Source organism: Conger conger, chromosome 6, assembly GCF_963514075.1.
Source record: "Conger conger chromosome 6, fConCon1.1, whole genome shotgun sequence".
NCBI lineage: Eukaryota > Metazoa > Chordata > Actinopteri > Anguilliformes > Congridae > Conger > Conger conger.
The window spans coordinates 33,355,256-33,374,706 of NC_083765.1; the positions used below are offsets into that span (position 1 = coordinate 33,355,256).

Consider the following 19,451-nt stretch of genomic DNA (forward strand, 5'->3'; position numbering starts at 1 on the left):
CAACAGGAAAAGCCAGACTTTGCCATCTTGTGGAAAGTAGCAAGTCTGGCGTATGAAAAGCACAGGGGAGAGAACAGTCTCTTGCCATTCCCAGACTTGTGTTATTCAAGGGACAGCATACAGTATGGGGTCTTGTGTCATCATGCATCCTGATGCGTCTCTAGTTATGGTCTGCATTCTTCATTCAAATTAGGAAAATGACACTATTTGTGAGCTTCTGCATGTCCACTGCATATTTATTTTGTTATCTATGTTGATGAATGATAAAATACTGGTGGTATTAATTTACATTACACTCCAGTCTTAAGTCACATGCTTTATTCTAATTGCATCCTAAAGTTTTTAGAATTACACTGCATTACTGTACTTAAGTCAGACCTTGCTTCAAGGGAAAGTTCATAATAGTATTAATAATATAACGGTTGTTGAGGTTGAGAGAGCATCATCCGTTTTGTACTGGATATGTTATGGCTCTGTAACTAATAGATATATTTCAAATATGTAAACTTCTTTTTTAATAACACCAATGATGTATTACACATGCTTGGGACAACTGGACTGCAGCTGCGCATAAAGGCATCCAATAGGAATGTGATCTCCTGTTCCTTCTCAGATGAGTAACATCTCTCTACCAATCACAGACATCCCCTACATGTTGCAAGAGCGCCTTCTCACACAGGCGCACAAAAGAAAAAGCAGCCAATGTCTCGTGAGCGGCAGAAAATGTTTCTTTTCCCTCCCATCTGTTTTTGATTTAGAAACCGCATGCTCTGACAACTGTGAGAATGTGCGCTGTAGGTTAGAATTCCTACCTCTACGGGATCATAGCCACTGTTCAGTCTCAGATTTCAGGCCGTATTTCACCCAGTCGGATAGAGACGCCTTCCTCTACAGGGCAGTGTTTCAGAGGTTGAGCCCCTGCCGAGAGAGATGTGTCCGTGGTGAGGCCATTTAGCGGAACCCCGGTAAGACGGTTTGAGCACGAGTCGTACAGACTGTCTCAGAGAAAACTATTCGTACGCCCTCTTCCTCTGGGGGTGACAGAGCTGAGCTCTGGGGGTGTGCCGTACAAGTATTTTGGAGAGGAAATGAATGTATAAGGCCAAGGGACATGATTAAGAGGGTCAGAATGCTCCAGTGTGGCTGAGTGGACTGGCCAATCTACGCAATACACAAAGACAGCTGTGATACTAGCCACTCTGCGCAATACAGACGCAGTAAAACAGAGACCAGGACAACTGTATGAGAACCTACACCAAGTGACAACTTAGGAGAAGGGAATCTCTCCGGATGAGTCTGCCTCAGCCAAAACATCCTACGAAATATTTTAACAGGAAACATCTAGAAATCTGTTTTGTAAAAATCAGTGCTCAAAAATATACTGTATACTCTCTGTAACTTCTAGCAATGTATGTAGTAAAAACATACATAAAAATAAATGCCCTCACAGGATAACGTCTAGCAATTTTAGTAGTAAAATCTCCCCTCTGTAAAATATTAAAATATTATTGAAATTCTGAGGGAGGAGAGTAGGTCCATCAGAGAACCAGAGCAGTAATACTTTCACATGAATACTGCTTGGGAACCCATAATGCACCAGTGCAGAGAAAGGGACCTTATCAGGACTGCTAGTGGAGAAACACCTTCTTTAAACTGCCAGTTTTGGCAGTCATCCTTCATTACAGTATGTGCTTTGTATAGACATCATCACTGGCACAGGAGATTAAACCAACCTCATGTGGGTATGAAATTGATGCAACAAACACCAAGTGTTACAAGTGACTGCATCCTTGATCATATGATAAACATACCCCAGGTTACATGGTACACATACATCTATAACATGCAAGAAAAACCTGAAAGTAAAATAAAGAACTTTAAATTGACAAATAGAAAATTACTAAAATAATTAATGTGATAACAGGGTAAGCGATGTGTTTTTAATATACAATTAAAAGCACATTACCATCAACAAAAGTAAGAGCCTTGCGTGACTAACAGAACATATTTTCCTTCAAAGTCCCATTCTCCAATTTACTGTCACTTACTGCAGACAGAAAGCCATGCAGAAAAAAAGCTTTTTTCTGTCCATTTCAACAGCAGCACACTCACATACTAACAAGGGATTCATTGCTCTGCTATTAAACACAGCACAATCGTTATAGAATACAGTAGTGTGCAAGAATGTGGGAACCCCTGGTCAAAAAACCTTTTACAATTAATATCTAAGTGAACAGAAGATCACCTTCAAGGCAAATGAACTAAAACCCAACTGGAGAAAAGATGCTCTACTTCCTCAAAATAGATCTGAGCAATCCTAAAAGTAGGGCGTGTCCTGCGTTTGTCTCTCATAAAAGACCAGTGGCAGGGGTGTCAAACAATACAATCTCTTTCTCTCTTCATAGAGATATCAATGTCACCAATTTTCAATGCATCAGTTTCATCAGTCTGAATCAATAGTATCATATTGTCTTTGCAGTAATGATACTTTTGCTCTGAGAAACATACATTACTACGTCCAATATTCTGTTTGAGCATGAGAATATAAAGCAATGAGATGTAAGAATGTTTCAACAGGTTTTTGTGTGTGCACATGCATGTGTCCATTTCTGTCTGTGTTCACTTGGTCTTCATGAATGGAGAAGAAATATTTTCAAGGTCAGTATTGAAGTGCAGACAGTTGAGTTGAGCATTTAACCCTTAAGCCTTATTACTGCATAAAAGTTGCATCTGACAAGGTCAACTTTGATGCTAGAGTCATCGATCAGCCAGACATAGATATTAATTTATGTGTGTAGAAAGCAGATTGTGATGAATAGGGTCCTCTATATTCTTTAATTAGCGAGCTCCTCAACTTATCAGTCTGCCTCAGAGGCTGATCTTCCAGTCCTACGGTGCACCAGCGGGCATGGCCACACAGGGGGAATGCCATGGAGCTGTGCATTTGGCCATGAGAGGGCACACGTTTCAAGGATATGGCCCTGCCCCATGTGCAGAGGTAACAGATAGAAGTTCCTGCTCCCTCACCGACAGTAGTCACAACAGCATTACATCATGGAGAGAGGGGATCTGGCTCATCTTGCAATACCTTTAGAAAAGAGCAGAATAGTGATGGGTGGGGTGCTCAACCTCCGAGGGAAAAGCAGAGAAAGGGTTCCCCATAGAAGATGAAAGAGTGAAGAGATAAAGGATGTGTCTTTCAGAACAGAAAATAACTGCTTTGAGGGAAGAGCAAACAGTAGTGGATTTTAGTTTGGTAGCCTGTGTCATTCCTGGTAACTCCCTGGGAGTGTCCCGGCCTTGGGCGAGGCTGACAGCCCGCACTTGCCTCTGTAAGGCAGACATCTTGTAGGAGCCAGCAATAAATGCCTACAATTCCCAGCATTCTGCTGTGCACACAAAGGCTGTACCGGTATAACGTTCACTTTTCCCCACATGCCAGGGTTGCTAATATCCCCTTGTTCAAATACAGGACAAACAGCTAGCATGTGTTTTTTTTACTACTTTAAGTTACTACTACAGTACAAACCATTTTTGGCTAAAAATGGGACATCCTGAAATATTTCATAATGTACAAATATTACATGCAGGGCTCTAATACAGTGGGGAGCAAAAATGTTTGGCAGCCCTGGTTTAAATGTATGTTACAATTAATCTGTACATGATGGAAAGCACACCTGAACTCTGGAAAGCCCATAGCAATGGTACAGAGTTAAACATGAAACATTTCCGCAAATTTTTATATATTTTTTTTTTAAATAAAGCTTTTTATTTTCATTTTATAATGTTTATAAATCATAAAATGATTTAGGGTTGCCGGTTCGATACCCCGCCCGGGCTGTGTCGAAGTGTCCCTGAGCAAGACACTTAACCCCCAAATGCTCCTGACGAGCTGATCGGTGCCTTGCATGGCAGCCAATCGCCGTTGGTGTGTGAGTGTGTGTATGAATGGGTGAATGAGAAGCATCAATTGTACAGTGCTTTGGATAAAGGCGCTATATAAATGCCAACCATTTACCATTTAACCATTTATAAAAAAGGATAAGGGCCCTGTGCAAAGGTTTTGGAACCCTTTTGGGTTATTCTTTGTTACTTTTTAAGAAGATTGTTACCAAGGTCCAGATTTACTTGTTAGGGCTTCAATGAGTCGGGTGAGTATAATTCCAGAACGTTTTATTCTGAAGTAACTCCATGCCTTCTAAAGTATCCAAATGCAGTGACTGTCTGGTGTTAACCATGGGTTCCTCTAAACAGTTGTCTAAGGATTTCAGAATGAAGATGGTTCATTCCCACCAAGAAGGAAAAGGCTACAAAAAACTCTCAATGTTTCAAATGACCTATTTCCACTGTCAGAAACATGATTAGAAAATGAAAGATAAATGGAACAGTTGAAGTCAAGGCAAGGTCTGGAAGGCCGAGAGAGATTTCAGATAGAATGGCTCAAGACCTGGTGGGAAATGCTCAAAGAACAGCAGAAAAGAATAGCAGACACAGGTCTAGCTGTTCACAGGACAACAATGCAACATACTTTAAACAACAAAGACCTTGCAGCCTTTGTAGAGAAGAACACCTTGTCAACTGTTAAGCATGGAGGTGGATCCATTACGCTTTAAGGCTGTGTGGCAGCTGGGCACACAGGAAATATCGTGTGAGTGGAAGGAAGAATGGATTATTATACCAAATTTCAACACATTCTAGAAGCTAATGTTTGACGGTCAGTCCAAACATTGAAGTTGAAGAGAGATTGGGCATTCCAGCAAGACAATGATACTTCAAAATCAACCATAAAATACCTCCAGGAAAGACAGGTTTTGGAATGGTCACCATGGTCCCCAGACTTGAATATTATTGAAAATCTGTGGAGAGATCTCAAGCATGCCGTACATTCAAGGAGGCCAAAGAATATTTCTGAGCTAGAGGTGTTCTGTCAGAAATAATAGGGAAAAAGTGAGAATTAAAACACTCTTAGCTGACTACTAGATGCGTTTATAAGCTGCTATATTTGCCGTTCCAAAGTACTAACTGACAGGGTTCCCAAACTTTTTCACAGGGCCTTTTTCCTTTTTTTATTATTTTGAAACTAGAAAATGTAGATAAAAAGTAATCTTGCTTTAAAATTTGAAGAAATGTGTCATGTTAACTTCGTACCATTTAGAAGTCAGGTTCTGTTCTTCTGTTCACTTAGATATTAATTGTAAAAGGCTTTTTGACCAGGGGCACCCAGATATTTGCACACCTCTGTATATATTTTTATATATATATATATATATATATATATATACACACACACACACACACACACACACACACACACTATCCACTGCACACACACACAAACTGAACTACCAGCAGTGCTCTACATGCTTTGCACACATACCATACACAGAGCTATACATTCCCTCTACACACATCACGCAATCCTCATACTGATGTCACACACCACATGCCATGTGCGCTGTGCATATAAGTGTTCCACACTGTCTGTGCACATACCACACATGCACACTGCAGGCCTCCCAAGCATCACCAACAATCCCAATAACAGCACAATATTTCAGCCTGCATCTTACAGATGTCACCATGAATACTTTTTTTCTCTGTAGATCCTTTCCATGTTTTTAGTACTTTAAAACAGCCATGATACAAAACGAATTATCACATAAGCAAATTCCTTATACAGCAGAAATATTTTTTCATGTTAGGCAATCCAGTATATTGCCATTGACTTTTCAGAATGGCACTGTTCTGTTAATGGTCTCATTATTTAGCTGCTCGTACCAGTGATATCAAAACAGAGCAGTGACTTATTTGTGATGCAATACTATATTACATGAAATGCACAATTTACTATATTACAATTTGTACTGAGGAATCAATATATATATATATATATATATATATATGTGGAATATATATGAAGAATAATTTAAAAAATAGATTATAATGTAAAAATGAGATATAATTGCCTTGCAAGCCTACTGGAAAATCTACTTAGATTTACACATAATGTCCAACTTATTACACTGTCTTTTTAATTTTCACACACTGATGAGGCCTGTTTGAATATGAATAGCACAGGCCTACTTTTCTTCTTCTCTTGTATAAGTGATGGCAGGTTCCAAGCACAGCTCTGGAGCAGGGTCTCTGTGGTTCAGCCATCTTTCCTCCACAGTGAATCAGAGGTGACAGCATCTGGGTCACCATGGTGACCAGGTCATGTGCAGGCCATTAAAGTGCCAGCAGCCCCTGAAATATATCCAGGTGCAGCAAGAAGGGAGCAGATATCCATGGCCTCTTATAGGCGAGCATGATGCAGACATTTACAACAAAATCAAAGCTACACATAACTGCAGCCAGCACCTATTCATGCCCATCAGTTCTATCGACGACAAACAGCTGTTTCTACTGGCCTCTGCCACTACCTGAGAAATATATTGGGTCTACAGACCTAAACCACTGCCAGGCATAACCTCACAGGAACTAGTGATAATGTTCATTTTGCCATTTTCTATGCTATTTCTATGTCCATCATTCTGAGGTTAACTTCTAAAGACTGAATCTGACTCATCAACCACCAGAGGAAAGCAAGAATCAAGTACGTTGCTTAAAAAACATAATAGAGAGGCAAATTTGTTTTAATTGCATTAAGAAAAAATAAATTGCCATGTGTTGAAAAAACACTTTTAGTGCATCCATATATTCAAATGTACTAGTCCTGTTATATTATTACAGGAATGACAGTATATTTTATATGTTAATATATTTATGTTACATAAACGAGAGAACTGAGGCACAGATAATGAGCATAATCTCCAATTCAATACGCAGAAAATATTTTGAAATACAATTGCAATTGTATTTGCAATATATAGAAAAATATACAAATCATTGCCTCTTTCTCATATTGCAATATTTGTTTAGTTTTTCTTCTAAAATACATTGCTGTGAAACATATTTATCATAGTATTTACATATACAATATATTGCAGTATATTCCAGGGTCCTGTCAGAACATACTCAGCACTATATTTGCATGACTGCCGACTCATTTGCAAGTTCAGACACCGCCTCACTTCAGTAGGAACCTGTGGGGCATTGGGGTGAGCGACAGGTGCCCATAGCAACATGTCATCCAGTACAGCCCATAGAACCCCACCCCACAGCATAAGCACACACCCACCTGATATCAGAGCCTGTCAGGACTAACAGGCAAGGTGTGGGCAGGACTCAAACCTGATGAACCAGACTGGCAGTGTTTAGCACATTCCTTTGGTCCATGACGGCAAATCCTGACTTGCAGTTATGCAGAAAAATCAAGACTAACTTAGAAGCAATATTTCCAAAGTGAAGGCTGTTTCAATGTGCTGTGAATGTGTGAATGATTTATGGTACTATGTGTTAATAACAGAACGTATCTACATTGATAATGTATAACCCTTGCTACATCATCATCATCATCCATCTTCATGAGATATAAATTATTTTAAATAACTACAGTATGTATGGAACACATTTTCCTAATAGCAATATAAGTGTAAACACTTTTTTTTATTATTATTATTATTATTAGTAGTAGTAGTAGTAGTAGTAGTAGTAGTAGTAGTAGTAGTAATAGTAGTTGTAGTAGTAGTGTAGTTACTCTATAAAAGTATGTATTATATGTGCAACTAGGCCCTCCTGGCATAACAACTAAGTGCATTTCAGAAGAACACCATTTTTATCTTGTGTGTAGTGCCAACGAGTGACCATTTATTTGCGCCTACAGCAGTCATTTGAACTATGTGTCTATGCAACGTGAATAGAGCCATGAATACATCCTTTTCTTTTCAACAATTGAAATCCAGGGGTGCAGACAAGGACCTGAAGTCCTGCACTGCAGAGATAAGTGTGCCTTATGAGAGGCAATTCTGAACAGTGATAGATGGAGAGTAAAGAAGAGATCCTGCAAATGTGTTTATCTTCCCAATGCTTCCTCCGGTAAGGGCTGCCTGGGAAGGGTGTATCTCTGTATTTGTGTACAAGTCCTGAACAGGTGGAGCTGGGAAACCACATCACCATTGACTTATTTCAATAGAGCTATTTACAGGTCGAGTTGCTAAGAACATGTACATAGCAACCAATCGCCCGGGTACGGAGACATGGGAAAGCTACAGTGCCGGGCTAGAAGTCCTTGCAGCTGTGCTGCTTATCCTACAGCTTTCAGTAAATGTATTGAACACAACAATAAGAAATGTACACCCGTAGCTCGCACAAACAGACGAAGCACAAAGAAGCCATTTCAAAACATGTGACAAAATGACTGCAGCTCGGAGGACCCTAAACAGCACACAATAGGCACAGTCAGTGCAGAGGTTCGGTGAAGGCAGCTCTGTCACTGCTTCCTTGGTGATCTGTTTGCACAGCCTGCGGAGAGATAAAGGGCCATCTGGGTTTGCATGAGTAATGTAATCTCACCACGCTGGGTTTGGGAGAGGCGCTATCACAGGAAGTGGGTCTCTAAGCTGCGATACCTCTTCCACACTGCTGTCCTTCCGCTGTAATTACTCCATCAGAGTGGGACGATAGGATCCCTGGACTCCAAAATACACTCTTCTCTGCATGCTCCTCCAGAGCCACCAGGAAGAAAGATACAAATCTTCTTTCAGCTTCTTCTTTCCCCTGCAGCATTTTATATTTAACACTGGCTGAAAACAAACTAAGCAGATTTGAATGTAACTGAAACATCCTCTGCCTGATGTTTTCAGATGTCCACAGGTCCCTCCCTTGCCATTTATGGGGTTCCTGAAACATGACTGTGTCTCCAAAGCCGCAAACTATACCAAGATAATGAGCTTCTTTAGGTCACATTCCTAAATGTGACCTAAAGAAGCATTGGACTGCCCTGTAATCGCATTACTCTGCCCAAAACAAAGTCACTCTAGAAGCAAGGTCTGACTGAGTGCTGTAAGTAGCCCGATCCATATCATAGTTGACAGTTATTAATTTACTGGGTGCATAGGGAAGGTCAGTCACAGGGTTTCTTCATTTTTAAATTACTCCCCAATCATTTATCTGATCTGACAGTTTTTGATAAAGCGAAATCTGTAGACTGCATGGTTCCTTAGTGGCAAAATCTGGCAATAGACATGGTAATGTTGTTTAACTGACAAAAAAATGATTTCAGTATGTCCACTGCACACAGCCAATTTTGCTAAACTGGAAAATGGTGGGAGAATATTTCACAGGGCAGTGATTTTCACAGGGAGAGAGGAAAATCCACCTTGTTTTCACCAAATGGAGCAAATGAACAGTGCCCATCACACATCAGCTTTCTCTTCCTGGTTTAAGTATCTAAAACATCCACAACACGTCCTGAAAAAGCAGTTCCCTGCCCCCAGACTGCACCAGAGCACAATGGTCATCCAGTAATTATGCAAAAACACTGTCTTGTCTTGTCATGTGGGGAATCCTTTTACAAGCAGTTCAGAAAAATAGCACTTTGATTCTAAAATATGCATACCAAAATGTTTTGTTTTTTTACTTGGATCAGTATGGAACACAAATTGAAAGTATCAAGATGATACGAAAAGCTCAAAAAGATGAAAACTATACATGTGGGCTTTTAATTCGTGTAATCAAGTTTGTTAACACTAGCAGTTTGCCTCTGTGGGGTGTGGCGAGATATCCCTAAGTCTTTCAGAAAGAATGCTACATCCCAGTGGTTTGTTGACACATGTGGACGTCCTTAGGTGTGGTTTCAGGTACTTACCACAAAGACCAAAAGCAACGGCATGATTTCAACAGCAGTTTCCTTTCTGAGACTCCGTTTCTTTAAACCAGTGCATCCAAAAGCCATACCAGCTGACCAGGGAATTAGATTAGTCTAACCACGTAGATAATTATTTTCTCTGTGCATGCCCAATCTTTTCTCATACATATTTAGGGTATTCTGTGAAAAGGAGACTTGAATCCTGGAGGGATGTAGTATCTGCTGGTTTTTGATGCTTCAGCACTTAAGCACTCAGTTTAACTAATTGATTGGATAAAGCATCAGCGCAGACACTGTGGCCCTCCAGGACTCGAGTTTGAGATCTCTGCCTTCGGAAATGTGTCCCCCTGAAATCCCCTGCAAATCAGTCGCTGTTCGGTTCTGCAAGGATAACACTGTGTCCCTGTGCTCCCACATGGCAAGGGCCGTCTCACAGAGACCAGGATTACAGCAAACAATCTGGTAGTAACTCCTGCAAACGCATATCTCCCCTGGGTTGAGTGACACCAGGGGTCACCTGAGGAGGTCTAATCCCAGGCCTGGGAACAGGGTTCAGACGGGGCTGGCAGACGGAGATCAGTGTGACCTTCGCTCCTGCTCCAGGCCTGCTGCTCGCCCTGCTTTGTTTCCCAGCCCCAATGGTCTTTCCTGAATGAAAATACCAGCAAGTTAGAGCTCACACACTGTGGTAGAGAAACATCAACACAGGCCACCATTTTGTTCTTAAGAGGAGCACAAACTCGTGTGCACAATGCAAGCCGGCAGGAAAGCTGAGCTCTTAAATCAGTCTCAGGTGTCTGAGTTTCCATGACGCCCCCGTAACTGATAATGTCAGAGCGGAGATCAAACCTGCAATCTTCGCAAACATCACAGAGCGTTTCGATTGACACGCTTAGTTAGCTTTGAAGAAGGAAAAACCTGGACATACAGTGGCAAATAAACAAATACCACTTGTGACTCCAGTGGAGGGGTGGGCAAGGAGTGCCATATCAATTTCTGCATCTCAACTTGACTTATTGTGTCCCAATATGAAATTTAACTGTATGAAATATAATGCCAGAGTGACTTAGAATTCATGTATACTTTTAATTAGCAGTTAGCTGCCTTTTGGATTGTATGTAGGCCAACTTGTTTCTAAGGTTAGTCTGCAAAACAACACAGACATGAAAACAGATGAGGTAGTAGTAGTATTATTTCTTCATCTTTATCTTATATCTATAATCCTATTGGCAAGACTGCAAACTGGGTGCTTTCTGCAAAGTAACATTAAGTACCTAAAGACCAAAAGCAATAGACAACAATACCATTGTTCCTAAGTTTTCCAAACATTTGCCTTCAAATGCCATGCTTTACCAGCTAACCATGGAAAATGTGTGTTATTCTTCCACATTTCATTTAATTTTCAAGTATATCACTCAATTAAATTATGGTGTTATGTAACACCAAAGAAACATATATTATGCTTGTATGAAGTGACCCGTGGCATTGCAAAGATGTCATTTCTGCTTGGTTCCATCACCTCTCAAACACATGCCTATCTATTCTGCAGCACAGGCGCCCTGCGGACAGTCTCACGGTGGGTGTCGGCAGCGTGTTGACTGAAAAACGCACGGTCCCCGCTGAACACAGCTTGCCACTGTGGGCCGAGCCGCGGTGGGCGGTATTCCATTAAGCCGCACGTCTCTCCGCATGCCAGAGAGGAGTCACACGGTGCGGCACCTTCCCCCTGTGTAGTCATGTGGTGTGGCTCGCCAGGAGCTGGCGCAGGCTATGCGAATGCTAGGTGTGTAATGCTCGGACTGACCTTTTTTTCCCCCACAGAGGGCCACTCTGGGGAACAAAGACATTCTCAGGGAGCTGTAATCCCTCCTCATATGCCACCTTTAACCCATTCTGTTCCTCTTAAACCCGGGCTATTCAACTAGAACGCTGCAGGGCCAAATAGGGCCAATCATAGACTTAAATTTTGCCCTTTGATTATTGCGAAAGGAAAAAAATCATTGTTCAGATTTATTAAAATTTGGGTTAACATCTGCATATTTGACATACCTCCCACTAGACAAGAAAAGTTATGCATAGTTTAAGAAGGCATATGCTTTGTTCCTGTGTACAATACACTGTATTCATAATACATTTGTGAATTGTATGTGGACAATGTCTGGCTAAAGCAGTTTGAAAAGAATATGGCCCCTGGGAAGACATACTACTGCATTTGCAGAACCCTGTTGTAAACCATTCCTATAGCATTTCAACACGCAATTAAAATGTGTTGCATAATCCTTTCAGAAATAAATGCTAGTTAATTTGCAGATAATGACACATGATAAATTAATGCACCAGGATTACACCATAGAGGATTTATGTCAATGACAATGGTTCATGAACAAGGTACATACCATGGTTTAAACCATAGAGGAATTACACCAGTCACTCTCCTAGGGTTCAGTGGGGTCCTTTGGCTCCTCCCCACTGACTCCCCAAGTATCTTTTATCTCCAATCTCCAACTCCAATCCATCATATCAGCGGAAATCTGATACTAAAATTATACCTCTTCTGGATGGTCAGCAAATAACCAAACTGACTGATAGGAATCCACAGAGAACATTCAGTTAAGTTATGCTGGACCCAAATAAGGCACTATCATTAGCCGCTTTTGATGCCAGCGATAGAGCCTGGATGCAGGAAGGCCAGCCTCAAAGCCACGCGTGTGGCCTCCAGTGCAGTGACAAAGATGCCTAACTAAATATTTCCTGAGATCCACTTGTCTTTCTGCTCTGAGAGCTGGACAGTTTGCATGAGCTCAGGTCATTTTCCGCAAGAACGCAGGACCTAAAGAGGAAAACCCGACATCAATGTGACCCACAAAAAAAATGTCATACTCTCACAGATTCAAGGTCTAATGGTTCTAATATTTTGAGAGCTTGTATCACATGGGGAAGATTTGAATTACTGCTTTTTCAGCCTGGCTTTCTATCCTTATGCTGAGACGCTAAAGGCTCTTGTTGACTTTGGGCAATTTGGCCAATGACTGTTCTATAGGTCATGTTCTATCTGGCGTGGAAGCATGCAGGGGTGGCTCAATGCCTATGGTGCAGACATTATCTGGACAGGCAGAGCATCTTGCCATCTTGCTAGGCAGGTATATTGTGTTATTTAGTTAATGGTTTCATCCAAAGTGACATACAGTTGATTAGACTAACCAGACTAACCACTCCCCCTGGAGCAATGTGGGGTTAAGGGCCTTGCTCAAGGGCCCAACCAACAGCTGTGCAGAACTTATTGTGGCTACACCGGGGATTGAAACACCAAACTTGTGCGTCCCAGATTTGTTGTTGTGCGTTAATCTCGACTGGCACATTTAATGAGAATCTGATCAAAAGATAATATAACATGAAATAAGGGTAAGGTTCGTTCTTCAGATATCACCAGGGCAATCTAATACAAGCGCTGAATTCTTCACAGGAACCTGAGCTGTGCCATCCAAAGCCTATGCAAATGCTAGCCTCCGTTTCTCTGTGTATTAGCTTTCAACTGAAGGAGCAGATGTCTGTGTGCTCCAGGGGACTTTTCGTGGGCAGGCGAACGTTAGTTAATCCAGTGAATGACTTCTGCCGCACTCGGATCACGCCTGAACAGGGTGCGATATATCACCGAGGCTTAATATCCTCCACCAACACGCCATGTCTCTCACAGCGCGTTCACGGTCCGCCTGTACACGCAGCAGAGCGGCAGAGAGAATGTTTACACGGAGAACCCTTCCCCAGCTCAGGGAATTAAATCACCTCTCCGTCCTCATGACAACCAGCTCCAGACACAGGAACGCGTTCTGAAACCAATCACATACACAACACACACGCACGTGCACACAAGCACTTGCACAGGGATGATACTTTGATCCCACTTGACCAAAGCATTTTCAACAATCTCAGCAGCATTTTTACAAATGACTTTAGAGATGAAACTGTGGCCACTTCAACTCAAGTTAGATATTGACAACTGCTGTCACCTGGCATCCAATATTCTATGTTATTTCAAGCATGTACTCTAATTAGTTTGACTTCCTGGTTTGAGGTTTCTTCTCACACCATGCAAACCACCCCAGTTTATGTTCAACACTGAAATGCTCACAGCATGATTTTATAATTATAACAGGATAACAGGATGAATGTGGACCTGTGACAGTTATATTACCCCATAATACCTGTTGTCGGACCTTAAAGGTACACAAGCTGTAAGACTTTACTCTTATTTTGACTTTCGTACTTAAAATGTATAAAAGTATGTATTGAGGATTTTTTTTTTAAACAAAGTGTCTGTTTTAAAAAAATTTCAGTTGTCACTGTATTACCTCTACATAAAGTCATTGAGAACATGGCAGACATGCTGGCAGCAAAAATTCAATAAACAAAGTTAGGACGTGTAGCCTACAGATATGCTGCAGAAATCTGATTAAGAAACTGCAGTCTACTGTATGTACAATAGGCCTATGTGGCTTAATATCTTGATAACTACCTGCTAAAACTAATATTTAATAGCAGTTTAATGTCTAGTAGGGAAAGAAATTAAATGGAAAAGACTGGATGTTGACTATTTTTGTTTTCTGAAAAATCTTTAGGTATAATGAAGTGGTCTGTTTTCGACAAGCAAATGTTTTACAACTTAGCTACTTGTATGTGAATAATCGTAGCCCATACCTGAATAATCATGTGTGTCAAGAGGATAATATTTGTGTACATGGTGTAGTTTTAATAAGTCTGAATCTACTTGAAGAACACATATAATTATAGTCTGCATAGCAGCTACAATACAGACAAAGTTACCTTGAAGCAGTTTTGCATACTTAAGTTATGCAAATAGTGTGCTTCTTTAATAAGACGTCCAACATGACGAAAATGAATTGCTATGCAGCTATATACATAAAAAAGAAAGAAAACTAGTCGTCGCTCATTTCTAAATATCATATTAAGATACATTCGTTTACCAGTTTCACTTAACAAATCTGTATCTTAAACCTGGCTATGAACCGCAATCTGGAAAGTTTAGAAACACACAGGGCCTGTTTCAAAACCCCCTACATCTACCTACATCACATTTCTGATATGACAAATGTGCATGGGTGTCATTTGTGTTGTCTTGGTGATTATTCACAATGAGCACATTCATAGGGCACTATATTTATAATGGTCTCTTGTGTGACAGACATTTAAATTACATTAACCATTCAAGTACTGCGTGTTTTCGCCAACTTATACCGCGCAAGAAGCCACAAATATCATCGACAAACCCCAACAAAACACCACAACGAATACAAACAACAGCATTTCGAACAAATACACGTATTCTTACTCTTCAACGAAGCTTCCATGAGGACTTTGATGTATACTGTAGTTACCGATAAGACTGAAGGAGTTAAAATATTCCAGGCTGTCAAATTAGAAATGGTATCCTTGCGTCAACCAAAAGTAGTTTGCTGTTGTGTCACACTCACAATAAAACTGTAGGCGACGTCCAATATTATGCATTCATCGTGAATTTAGGAAGGGAAAAAAGCGCGATCGCTTTACATGTTATCCGAGCTTCCTTTTTTTCCAAAGGGAGTCGGTAACCTGGACTTCACCGAGAGAAAGGTGAGCTCCGAAACTATCGCTTCGCTCCTCCCTCAGTTGCCTGATGTGAAGGACTCTCCGTTGAGCACATTCGAAACATGTCATAATGGCTTCAACCACATTCACACCGTTTGTAAAGTCCTCTTTGTCGAAATAAAGACCATTACCGAGTAAACATCCGTTTACATCTCATGTCACACCAAATAAACACTACGCACGTTTCCCAATAATCTAATTTAGGAGGTGTATACGCCATTGCTAAATCGAAGCATACAAAAAATATATGTATTTTCCTTGTTGAACATTCAAGTGGAAACTGGATTGTCCCGTTTGCTTGGAGTCTTTAACCTATCCACACCGTCGTTAACTATTTTACCTCTACGGTATTTGTTTGTCACATGCATATGTTTGAAAACAGAACCTACTCATTAAACTTGTAATTGATCTTCGGCACTCAAATAACTATTGAGACTGTAGCTGAGGGTGTCAAACTTTCAATTGTTTGCTTGGTACAGTAGGCTACGTCCATAAATATATGCACATTACGTACTTGCTCAAAATACGTCTTTATCGCAACATATTATTACTGTAATATTGTATCTATAATGATACCAAATAAAATCGAACTATTCATCCTATTCTTGAGGTTCTTTTTTTTTAAAACCAGAAAACAAAATTCGTCTCAAGTTCAATATACTGTACACCTGATAATATTTCCGAGATCAATACAAGGTAAGCTTCGACAGTCAAGAGCAGAAGACTTTGCATCTGTCCTGAAGAAATGATGCAGCCATTCTCACAAGACAGTCTACAGACTGTTTTTATAATCTAGTTTTTATAATAATCGAGTCTAAATGAGGCAACTAGCATTCATAACTTAGAACCTCTGGAAGCACAGAGGCTGTTTTAAAAATGTGTTATATTCTCCGAAACAAAGTTATGTTCTCCTAATCCATTTGCATGAATTTAAAATGGAACTATATGACTTGTAACACTAGCTACATGCAGTCTCCATAAGCACATACATGTTATAAGCACACGAGAAACATTAACAGAAAACATTCCATTAATGTACTGATGTAAGCAAGGGGTTAGGAGCTGGTCGAACAAATGTTAAGGCATATAGTGACATCTAGTGTTGGAATTGTTAAATGTTGAGACAAAACGGAAACCAGTCGCTCAATGAACAGCATTTTGAATGTGAAATTCAGAATTACATGAAGGTGCATTTTTTCCCCATCTTTTACTGTATATTAACTGGGGCTGCCATGAATGGAAGATATACAGTCATTGGAAGGTATTGGAAGGGCAAGGCCAATTCCGTTGTATTTGCGCTAGCAAATGAAGACAATTGAGTTTGAGGTCAAAAGATGTACAAAAGATGACAGATTCGAATTTCAGCTTTTATTTCCTGGTATTTCTTATCTAGGTTTGTTAACAACTTAGAAAATATCAACTTTTGTATCACACAACCCAAGGTTTCGGTGACCAAAAGTATTGGAATATGTGACTGTCAGGTGTTACTTGTTGCCTAGATGTGTCCTGCTAGATTGATTGGTTAAACAATAAATAGTTCTGAATGTCTACTCTTGGTTTTATCCTTGTGTTTTGGCTGTGAAGACTGTATGTCTGTTAGAAAAGATAAACCATGAAGACCAGAGAGCTGTCTTTGGGAGAAAAGCAAGCCATTTTGAATAGAAAAGAGGAGAGATCAATTAGAACCATTGCACAAGCACTGGGGATAGCTTGTGCAACAACTTGGGATGTCCTGAAAAAGAAAGAAATCACTGGCGTACTGAGCAACAGACATCGAACAGGTCGACCAAGGAAATCAACACAAGTTGATGACAGAAACATTGCAGCTGTGAAGAAACCCCCCAAAACATCATTTGGCAGACACTCTTATCCAGAGTGACATACAGTTCATTAGACTAAGCAGGAGACAATTCTCCCCTGGAACAATGCAGGGTTAAGGGCCTTGCTCAAGGGCCCAACGGCTATGCGGATCTTATTGTGGCTACACTGGCAATTGAACCACCGACCTTGCGGTCCCAGTCATGTACCTTAACCGCTATGCTACAGGCCACCCCACATCACAAACAATCTCCACAGGGAAGAAGTGAAGGTATCTCAATCAACTGTCCAAAGAAGACTGAGAGAGTAGCAATATAGAGGCTATACCACAAGATGCAAACCACTCATCAATAGTAAGAATCTGAAGGCGAGATTACAATTTGCAAAGAAGTACACAGATGAGCCACAAAAGTTCTGGAACAAAGTGGACGAATGAGACCAAGATTAACCTCTACCATAGTGATAGAAAGGCCAAAGTGTGGAGAAAGAAGGGATCTGCTCATGATCCAAAAGATGCGAGCTCATCTGTGCACGGTGGAGGAAGTGTCATGGTTTGGGCTTGCATTGCTGCTTCTGGAGTGGGTTCACTAATCTTTATTCATGATGTAACTCATGATGCAAGCAGCATGATGAATTCAGAAGCCTACAAAAACATTCTGTCTGCCAATTTACAGAGAAATGCGTCCAAACTAATTGGGAGGAACTTCATCATGCAGCAAGACAACAACCCAAAACACACTGCCAACACAACAAAGTTGACTTCATTAGTGAGAAAAAGTGGAAGGTTGAAACAAAAACAAACAACGACTGAAAGAGGCTGCAGTAAAACCCTAGAAAAGCGTCAAAAGAAGAATGCTACAGTTAGGTGATGCGACTGGGTCGCAGGCTTGATGCAGTTATTGCAAGCAAGGGATATGCTACCAAATATTACTATTTACTTTCATTAACTTAAATACTCTCTGTTCCAATACCTTTGCTCACCTAAAAAATGTGTGGTCTGGTACCAAAGGTGCCATGTCCTAAGTAGTCTAACATATCTAGTGAAACTACCAGGATATAAAAGTTGAAATTCTGAACTCTTTCTTGTGTTCATCTTTTTATCTCAACCCCAAATATATTAAGTTTATTGCAAAAACAAAGGAATTGGCCAAACATTTTGGAGTGGACTGTATAGCCTACTCTATGGTATTCAATTGAGGAAATGGTTACAACAAATACTAAGCCTACTAGTACACAACAAATATTATGTTTATAGTCTACAAACTTTTCTGCTCATAAGAGTGATCAGCTGATCTGTGTGCAAAATAGTTTTTGGGGATGACTGCTGCCTGCCTGCCACAATATCCTAAATGAGTGTTTATTTAACCTTAAAATTTCAACAATTAACACACCATTTCATATGGAAGTCCCTACTTAAAAAACAGCATCAGTGAAAATGGTAGTGACCATCACATTAGCTTTATTATGTGGCAGCCTGTAGTGTAGTGGTTAAGGCACATGACTGGGTTCCGCAAGATCGGTGGTTTGATCGCCGGTGTAGCCACAATAACACAGCCGTTGCGCCCTTGAGCAAGGCCCTTAACCCTGCATTGTTCCAGGGTAGGATTGTCTCCTGCTTAGTCTAATCAACTGTACATCGCTCTGGATAAGAGCGTCTGCCAAATGCCATTAAAGTAATGTAATGTAATGTATTAAGCTAGTCTATCAGCACAGCTATTTTCATTTTCAGCTTGATTGAGCTGGTCTACCATCTTGGCTTACATTGTTTTGTCAGCAGGAGGTTTTGAACTGTATGAATGAAACGGCAAACAGTGACAAACATATAGCTCAAGTGCATTAATTTGAAGTGCCAAATCCTATCTTTACTCATTCACTAGTTTAGAACTGTGGTTATTTTCATTTTCTACAAATAATTGTTCATGCCAACATGTCGGTTAAAGGATGTCTGACCTTAAAGACAGACATGTCATTCAGCACAACTCAGCAAAATCCGCTAATATCGTAGTCAGAGTAATGGAACTGACTACCCACCCAGTGCCCCTAGGTCGGGGGGGCTCAAGAAGCCTTCAGTTTGGAAAGGGGGCTCAGAGAGACTGCATTTGTTGTGCCTACAATTCCATGCCACACCCCTGCAAAAACCTGCAGGATAGTGTCATTCCCATCGCTATATCCTGTGGAATAGCCTACATGACAAAAATAACGAAAAAATAAATACAAATACCTACACAAAAAAATATTAACC

At 40.5% G+C, this 19,451-nt stretch overlaps 1 protein-coding gene across 4 annotated transcripts in view; it reads right to left on the reverse strand.

The window, feature by feature from the left end:
- fhip1aa (FHF complex subunit HOOK interacting protein 1Aa) overlaps positions 1–15,373 on the reverse strand; it is a 33,472-nt gene extending 18,099 nt beyond the window's left edge. For 2 of the 4 annotated variants that reach the window (XR_009708898.1, XM_061244264.1), the window contains exon 1: positions 15,096–15,373. The gene's annotated coding sequence lies outside the window, so the exon portion shown is untranslated. Of the gene's footprint in view, positions 1–812; positions 919–15,095 lie in introns of all 4 variants that reach the window. The other 2 variants (XM_061244266.1, XM_061244265.1) reach the window with 2 other exon arrangements.
- Positions 15,374–19,451: the final 4,078 nt, after the last annotated feature.